Source organism: Arachis duranensis, chromosome 5, assembly GCF_000817695.3.
Source record: "Arachis duranensis cultivar V14167 chromosome 5, aradu.V14167.gnm2.J7QH, whole genome shotgun sequence".
In the NCBI taxonomy this organism is placed as follows: Eukaryota; Viridiplantae; Streptophyta; class Magnoliopsida; order Fabales; family Fabaceae; genus Arachis; species Arachis duranensis.
Genome location: NC_029776.3, coordinates 10,577,967 through 10,588,213, shown reverse-complemented (window position 1 = coordinate 10,588,213; position 10,247 = coordinate 10,577,967). Strand labels below are relative to the sequence as shown.

The 10,247-nt window shown below is 29.4% G+C and overlaps 1 pseudogene; it reads right to left on the bottom strand.

Moving 5' to 3' along the window:
- Positions 1–4,647: 4,647 nt before the first annotated feature.
- Positions 4,648–6,264, bottom strand: LOC107487952 (AAA-ATPase At2g18193-like; annotated as a pseudogene).
- Between the last annotated feature and the right edge of the window lie 3,983 nt (positions 6,265–10,247).

The window sequence follows — 10,247 nt, the reverse complement described above, 5'->3', positions numbered from 1 at the left end:
TAAGTTGATCACTTGACCAATCTAAATTGGTTTAGATATATTCAAAATTTAAAATTATAACTATCTAATACATATTGATAAGAACTAAAAATATACACACAATCATTATTATAATATTTAAAATAATAAAAATATAATTTCATATACATAGTATAATATTTAAAATAACAAAAAAATATTTATAAGGACTTTTTTTTATTTTTAACATGACTAAATATTATTTTTTTATATATATTTTTAAACAATTGTTTTACAAATCACTAATAATTTAAGTTGTATTTAATTAGAAAACTAAGTTTTAATTTAATTATTAATTAATTAACTAATATAATATAATTAATTATCACTTTTTTTAGTGTATTTATTTATTTTTCATACTAAATCAAATTTAACAATATAATTATTATGTGTTAAGTTTAACAAAATATTTTTTAACATAAAATACAAAAGAACTATTTATATTTTATTTTGAGACAAATATAATATAATAAGTGGTATATATGCATATAAGTATTATTTTTTTTTTAAATTTGTGAAGAAGTTGAGAAGAAGAGGATTTTAGGTGAGGATGATTGATATTTATCTTGCATGGCTATAGAGTATAGATTGAAGTTATGAATCATGTGTGATGTGAGGCAAATCCTAATTCCTAAAAAGTGTTTATATGTATATATTCGGGGCGGGTACATCCTAAACTCGGCGATACCTATCTTGAGCAAAATCTGCCCCGACTCGGGTCAAGTTATTACCATTTCATCTGGGTATGGACAGGTCGGGTACCTGCGTATTCGAAAACTCCTGCCAAATCTAACCACGTATTGATACTCATTTTTCTTAAGGGTTTATCGCTAGCCAATGAATTGCTATATATACAAGGCGAGATTCTAACTCCTAATAGTTGTTTATACAGACGAGTGAAATGATTACTTAACAAACTCAAATTGACTAAAATAAATACTAATTATTTTTAATATTTTAATATTAAAAATTTTAAGAGTTTGATTTTAATTATAATTTTATAAAATATTTATAATAATAATTACTATATATATTATTTAATTTTTTAATAAAATTTTTAATATAATTTTGTGTATTATCCCATACAAAATACGAAAACATACACTAATTTGATTTAATAATTTAAAAAATTTGAATAATACTTTTTTAGAATATGCCAATCCAAATAATCTAGATCGAAGATAAGAAAAATTTAACCAAATTATATAATACAATATAATATTTCTAGAATTTTTTTTATAGCAAATCTAGCATCAAAATACTGTAGTATAATCTAATTTTATAATTATTTAAATTTTATTTTTACAAAAAAATCGCATTGTTTATTTTGGAAAAAATATTTACTCACTATTATGATTTAAATAGAATATAAAATAGATATTAAACTAAATTCTTTTAGTAATTACTTAATTACAAATATCCATAAAGGACGTAAAATTTAAGAGCATACAAAGTAAATACAACACCTGCAATCTTTACACTAACACGATAAAATGATCATCAAAAATCTTTTTAGCTCAAATTAAACAGAACAATATATAATAATAAAGAAACAATCAAATCCAAAAAAGTACTATAATTATTAGCATTGACGAAGCTTTAACCATTTATTGTTTTATTAGCCATCTTTTTATCTGCTATCCACTTCATCTACGAATACGCTAAAGACCAAATAGATGTTTAAGCCTTTCAAAATCCTATATATTCTTGTCAAACATAATATTATTATGCGTCGTCCACACACCAAAGAACTGAAAATAACAAAATCATCAATCTTTTCTTTATAGAAATTACTGAATAGAAAAACTGTTGGTAAAAAGATGAGGTTCTATTATAATATATATGACTTAAAAATAAAAATAAAAGACGTGAAATAATGTGGAATAATATTGTGTATATTTAAATTAATTTTAATTTTTTTAATAACCAGATTTATCACAACGTAGCTAATAAACAATGACAATTAATACGGATTGGATATGTTTTGAGTATAATATACATTTTATTATTTTGTACGAAACAATATTAGTTTTAATTTATATATTTATTATTGGGTATTAAAAATAAAAAATATTTGTATTGTTAGTATTTTTTTTAACCTTCCTCAATTCCAACCATGAAAAGTTTGCCCACCTCGTTGAAAATAAATGTAATCTAATTAATTTTTATCTGATAGTGTTATACATTGGGATAATCATAGAAGAATTAACTTTGGTGAAGTAACAACATGGTGTTTATTTATCACATGAGTATTTTTATATATAGAATTATCAATCAATTTTGTATGACTTCTGATGAAAATAATATATTCAACATGGATATTGTTTATTAAGTAAAAGATAACAAATTGACAAAAAAATTAATTACAATGAGTATATTCATTTTTAAAAATATTCTTATATCTAATACTATATAAAATACTATGGCCACCCTGAATTACTACCGTTTCAACTATCAAACCAACAATAGTATTCATTTTTATAATGCCTAAATTAAGACATTTTCGAGTTATAGTATTCATCAAACCAACAATAATGAAATACTCATCCATGTCTTCTCATTTTGAGTACATTTGTACATAAAAGAAATTATATATAAAGAAAAAAAGAAAAGAAAAAAATTAAAATAGCAAAAACGATAAAAATGATAATTCTTATAATTTTGTGTGGCTGTCTATATATAGAATACCAGAAGACCATGATTATCTAACAAAATAAATTTGTATTTATTGCATTCAATTTGAATAAGTAACAAATAATCTTATTTTGATTTAATCCTTAATTCACATTACTTGAACTTAGCTCAATATATCTGATTTGATTTTATTTAATTATTAATAAAAAATATCTCAGTTGTTTATTTTATTCATAGATTGATATAAATTATAATAAATTATGTGATATTTAAATATCTAATCAAATCAATTAGTTGATATAGTTAATTTATCGTAATAAATTATATTTAATGAGTTAAAAAAATAAATCGTTAAACACTCTCAAGAGCATGCCATGTCAACTTATGAAACTATCAACTACCTAATATTATGATTTAGTTGATAACAATAATGACATTAATATTTTTTTCTAAGTCTTATTTATAATTAGGAAAGAGTCATAAATAAATTTATTTTCTTAATGAATATTAATTTTGCTGTGAAATTCTATTTTGTCTTTAAAATTTTAGTGTAATTGAGTCCAATTTCTACATTTTGAATTGAATTTACTCGAGAAAATTAAAATGTAAATCACATTATTACAAAATTACTTTATTAATATAATTAGTGGTGTTTACTTGAACAATTAAATTTAGCTTCTAAAGCTATTAAAATCAGCTTATTTTATTGTCTTGGGCCTTCAAAGAATTCACAAGACTGATATAAAAATCTAACCATTAAATTTTTTTTATTACAATAGATATAGTCATTTTAACAAATATTCTTTAATTCAATATTATAAAAAATACATTCGCCACCTTAAATTACTATAGGTTCAACTTCCATCGACAGTGATAGAACGTCTAAATTGAGATATTTTTGGATTATAGTATTCGTTAAACAAACAATCAATAAAACACTCATCTGTACCTTCTCATTTTGAATACATTTATACATAAAAAAATTATACATAAAAAAATAAAAAAAAGTTGAAATAGCAAGTTAAGAGCAATAAAAATGACGATTCTTATGATTTTGTGTGGCCATTTATATATAGTAGATTAGAAGACCATAATTGTCTAACAAAATTAATTTATATTTATTATATTTAATTTGAATAAGTAAAAAATCATCTTATTTTAGTTCTTAATTCACATGATTTGAATTTCACTCAATATATATGATTTGATTTGATTCAATTATTAGTTAAAAATATTTCAATTATTTATTTTATTCATAGATTTATTATTTTAATGACTAATAAATCAATCAAATCAATTAATTAATACACATAATAAATTTGATTTAATAAATTAAAAGAAATAAATTAAAAAATACTAACAGAATATTAAAAGAAATAAATAAAGAAATACTATCAAATCAAATTGATATAAATTAATAATAAATTATGTAATATTTAAATATCTAATCAAATCAATTAGTTGATATAATTAGTTCATTGTAATAACTTATATTTAATGAGTTAAAAAACATAAATAAAAAAATACTTTAAAAAATATGCTACATCAGTTTTATTGTTAAGTACAAAAATACAATTTTTATATAATAGAATAGAAGAACAGATAGATATATTATATTAATATGCCAGTATTGGTGTGGGGATGGGATTGGACTAAAAGTGCCGAAACTTGGAATGGAAGAGCAGCTATGCTCTGTCTGCTGCTTCTATTGTTTGGAGAAGTAATTATGTTAANCAAATAGCATTTTTGTTCCAAAGCAGTACTAGTGAGGGATTTTTGCACCAGTATTAGCCTTGTTTAGGTGAATTAATAAATAAATAAATGAATATTAGAATTTCTGCCCTGACCTACCCTCAGAGCCAGAGGCAATGGAACTTGGTTTTTGCATGTATGTATATAAGTATATTCATAACTGATAGCATCACATATTATTTTGATGCTTGCGACTGTGCTGGCTGCTTTGAAAAATAATGGAATATATAACATTAAACAAAATAAAACAATTTCGAAAGCGTCCACTTATTCACGATAAATATGACGATACACAAGATTTTTGGCAATGAAGTGGTTTTTCAGGTTTAAGGAAAACCCATGTACATCCACACATCTCATTGGTGATAATGAAAGCTGCTAAGTTGATGGTGTAGTAGTAGTGAATTGCAAGTCCAGTTGATTCTGCGCGTCCATTTGTGTGAGGAATTTGACAATTGCTTCCAAAGAATGATGAGGGTCCTCGTATCTCATAAGGTGCTCAGCCACAACTGCAGGGGTGACCTCTGTTTTTCCAACAAGTCATCGATCTGCTGAAAGAGAGGGTGATGGCCATCAAGTCCAAGATAATTGGAAGCCAAGACTCTGAAGCCTTTACCCTTAAGAAATGACAAGTTGATGTGCATGTCCATGCGACCCGGCCTCAGCAACGCCCCATCAATCCTCTCTTTGTGGTTTGTGGTGAACACCATGATCCTCTCTTCTCCACAGCTTGACCACAACCCATCCATGTAGTTCAGCAAACCAGAGAGCGTAAACCCCTTTCCCTTCCCGAACCCGTCCTTGTCAGACTCTGAATCTTGGGGACTTGAAAGGGCTTCCGTTGGTGATCGAGGCTGCACCTCTTTGTTACAATCAATGTCTTCAATCACAATAATGGAACGGTTTGATGTGTTCCTAATTGCTCTCATGAGATCCGAGTTGGAGAAAACAGAGTTAAGCTCCAAATCATACACATCGAACTTCAAGTAGTTAGCAATGGCCGCAACCAAGCTAGATTTCCCAGTTCCTGGAGGTCCGTACAAGAGGTATCCCCGTTTCCATGGTTTCCCGACTCTCTTGTACAGCTCCTTCCTCCTCAAGAACCGATCCAAGTCATCAATGATGGATGTCTTCAACTCAGGATCCAAGGCAAGCGTGTCAAAAGTAGCAGGGTGAGTTAACTCACTCTGTTCCCAGTAATCACAAGACCTGGAGTAGATTTTAACAATCTTCTGCTCCGCTTTCATGGCCTCGTAGGTTCTCAGCACATGAGGTATGTACCTCTCCATGGCTTTCTCTCTCTGCTTCTCATGGAAGCTCAATATGAATGTGTACTTGGGCTTGGAGGAATCCTTCTCGGTTTTCTCATCGAGCATCCACGTGAACTTGCTTCCTTCAAATTCATCCACAACTTCATGGTTTCCATCAACGGCAAGCACGAGGTTCTTGCAATCTTCAAGCTTGCCAACTTTGAGTGTCTTGTAGGTTCTGTTGATCCTTGAAGGAAGGTATTCGTGTGCGGCATGGTAGAGTTCGTTGCGGTTCTTGCCGGAGGTTCTGTCCCAACTGCGGTCGATCTTGAGGGAGACTTGGTTGCCGGACTGGAACTTGGCGAAGAAAGATTCGAGCTTTGTGGTGATCAAGTTACGGAGTTGACGAGGAACCATGTCGTTGATTGCTGTTCTGAGAAGCATCATGAAGGTGGAGAAGGCAGCATATAGCTCGAACCATGATGATGCTGATGGAATGCCTGTGAAATAAGAAGAAACGTTTTTTGTGTATAATGCCATTGAATTGATGAATATAATTCAGAATGTGATGATGGCTGATGATAGGGTACTAGTGTCGCTTTTATACTACCTTCTCTTTCAACTACTATCCATGTGTGTTTATCAGTGTATGTATGTACTACTTGCACCCGAAGGCATCTTTCTCTTTTTTTTTTCTTTTTCAAAAAAGAAAATAATATAATTACAGTATGTAAACTAGAAAGTTCACCGAAATGCAAGGGTTATGACGTTGTGTAATGATATCACGTACGATGCTTCATCATCACTCGTTTTTTAATCTTTAGACTGCTCATGCTTCACTCACCCTTCGTATCCTTCTCGTATCTTTTCTACACCTTATATTTCAGATAGGTCATCATAGACTTTGTGTACTGGAAAATATTTTGTAGGACCAAAGTTTTGTGAAATTTATTTATTTTTTTATTTAGCTTATTGGTGATTATTGATTGGTGATTAGTGATTAATGATAATGTTACTATTGTTAATAAATTATGATTTTAATGGAAATTTAAATTTAAATTAGTTTTTTTTTTAATTTAAATATGTTTCAATTGATAAGGTTCAATTAGGTTTTGAAAAAAAAGTTCAATTAAAAAAGAGAAATTAGTAGATCTAAATATCAATTTCAATGTTTATTATCTCCTTCTCTTTTCTAGGATATTTGAAGATCAATTCAATTTTAGTCTTTTTTTTTTTCTTTTTGCTCTGTGATTTTGAAAAGGACAGTGTATTGATGGTGAAAAAGTGAGAGAAAGAAAGCGAGAGAGAGTGAGAGAAAGTTAAAGAAAAAAGAGAGAGGATAGAGAGGGGGATGTAATGCAATAGTGGTGGTTTGCTGGTAATTCCGTCACGGTAGATAAAAATACGAGGAACGTTGGGAATGGATCTTCTCCATTTTTTTGAACACAAGCGTGATTTCTCATTTTTAATTCTACAAGTAGGACCAAAATTAAATAAGAAAGAGAATAATGAATGGTGAGATTGAATACTGGATATCATTCAATTTTTTTTTTATTAAAGAAGATCCACTCCAAAAAATATTAAGGGACAATAATTTTTATGATTTGTAGTCATTAAATAACTATTAATAATAATTTTAATAGTGTAAAATTGATGTAAAATTTTATTTAATAATTTATTTTTTTTGTTATGTTTAATAAAATTATTGACTTCAAAATTTTTTCTAAAATATTGGTGATTGACCGAATTAGAGGATGGGTGAGCGAGAAAAAGTACAAGAGAAGAGAAAAAAGCAGTTCCTGTTTGTCACATATATCACTATGTTTGCCACATTAGGCTAAAACGTTAACGGATCACTTTTATTTTCACGGATGTATAATTTTGACGTATTTTTAAATTATTTAAAAATAATTTTGTCAATAACCAAAGCTAACAGTGTTTTTTGTCAGTGTTAGAATAATTTAAGTGTTTTTGATAGTTAACACTATTTAAATACTACTGGAAAACATATATAGCGTCTCATTTAAACAAAAAAAAAAAAATCTCTCGCTTGGTTAGCAGGTGCGTGGGTCCGGGGACTATGTCACTATGTGGAGCTATCCGACGCCGCACGCGTTTAAGTGACACACATTCGCGGAAACTTACCCCAGATGAGCCACTTCGGTGTGTGTGTTTAAAATTCTACGTTGTGTTTTCTAACGGTAAGATAAGAAGTTGTCAGGTAAATACTAGCAGTACTACTACTACTAAGCACTAAGCAGTAGTGCTTCCTCTAAATGTATATATCTATTTTGACAGTTAATTTTGATTAATTTTTTTCTAATAATGTTATGCCAGAATAATAATTTTAGATGAGTAGTGTATGTAAATATAAGGGATTAGATTTGTGATAAGCTAAAAATCACATCGAGATGTCAATCATTCCCTATTCTTGGACTTTGATAATTTCATGGAAGGAAGCGTGGGAAAGGCACTGCAGGATAGGTGTTAAAGTTGTATGTTTAGGAAATTCATTAGTGAATTGCTAAATGGAAGTAGCAAAAGGGAATACGTTTAGTCGTTTAGCATCCACCCAATGCCGACAATCTTTTGAAGATCTAGTATTATATTTGGTTTGCTCTTCACTCTAGAGAATCAAAAAGAATACGACCGACCGGAAGAAAACATTATTATAAATAAGAAGAATTAACTGTGTGTATAGACAAATGACAAGGATTTGATAGCGAAATGAGGACTGTCTGTTCTAGGAAAGTGGATGATCGATGTAATAGCTGATTGTATGTAGTATCGCGTCATCACCATAAAGGATCCACTTTATTGCAATTCTTTTCACAATAATAATCCATTAATCCTAGTATATTATTCGCTAATTTACCCGACTCTGATATGACGTTGACGAAAATAAATTTTAAGAAGAAAAGGATAAAAGACAGAGTAGCTTTTAGTAATACAAATATGATTAGAATAGAACATTTAGATTAAATATTTATAATTTTTAATTTATTATATTCCGGTTAGAAAAAAGTTTTTATGCAAAATATTATATTTGTTTTATTAGTTCATTAGTAATTATAAACTATGACAAAAATCATTTTGTTTTAGAATTGATGTTAAAACTATTATTTTTATACTAAAAGTTAATTATCAAATTCGTTATTATATATTTATATATGAGTCCCGCTAAAGAGACAATGGCTTATTTGTACAATGTGTACAATGGGTTATTGAGTTACAAAATGAATATCCTCCATATTATCTAGAATACCCATCTGAGTACTAGGGATAATAAACATCTTCCCAAAAGTTTAAACTGATTTTCGGATTCACCAAGAATCAAACTCTTAACTTTTCGAGCTCTAATACCATGTCATGATATCACTCACTAATAGTTATATCTTTAATACTCCCTAAACCTTCATTATACACATTGTACAAATATTCCATTGGCTCCTCATACTTTTCCTTTATATGTAAATACATGTATTATTTTATAAAGGTTTAATTACTCTATTGGTCCCTATAGTTTGGCCAAATTTTTAATTAGGTCCCTATAGTTTTTTTTCCTTTCAATTGAGTCCCTATACCAATTTTTTTGTCTTAATTGGGTCCCTATTCGCAGTCAACGTTAAATAAAACGTTCACCTGTGTTAAATTTACCAAAATACCCATGTGTCTAACCCTACATAATCCTTGCCTCCATCCTGAAACTCTAGAGTCCTATTCTGTTCATCGTTCTCCTCTTCTCTCTTTCTTCTGATTTCTTGCTGAAACTTTCTCATCTTGCATGGATTCCACCCAACGTTCTTCGAGAATATCAAGTTCAAGAAGTCTCAACAAGAAAAGACATTTGTGTTATTGTGGGGAGGCAGTTGTTGTTCTGTCTTCTTCTGAAGTGGCCAGCCATGGAAGGAGGTATGTAGCTTGTGGATGAGTGCCAAGGTACAGTTTTTTCGAGTGGATTGACAATGAAGATGATATGAAAGGTGAGTGGTTGAAGCAGAAGGAGAGGAGGAGTCGTTGCTTCTGTGGAGACTCTCTGATTCTGAAAAGTTCTAATACACCCAAAAATCCAAATAGAAGGTTCATGTCTTGCCCAAGTAGAAGATGCAAATTTTTTGAGTGGGTTGATGAAGAAAAGAAGGTTCGTGATGTTTGCTTATTGTCTTCAGAATATCACTTTGGTCCGGTAGATGGTGAAATTAGGGGTGAAAATGCACAAGAAAGAAGGGTTGATAGACTTAGTGTTGACACGGAGAGGTTGAAGGTGGAGATTGGAGAAGTTGATGATTGTGTTGGAAGAATCTGTGTAAAGTTGAATTCGGTCCAGGAGGAACTTCGAAAATTGGAAGAAAACATGAAGAAGCAGACCAAGATGCAGATGGTGTTTTTTTGTTGTTGTGTAACGCTAATAGTTGCAGTGCTATGTGGTAAAGTTTATTGATGAAGTGGTCAATGTTGGCTTTAAACAGAGCAGTTATTGTGAAGTGTATGTTATGTTAATTAGATTGAATGGATGAAATTTTTTTTGTTTGCTGTTATAAATATAATGTTGTGATATTGAATGAAAATATACACAACTAAAAACAACTGCTA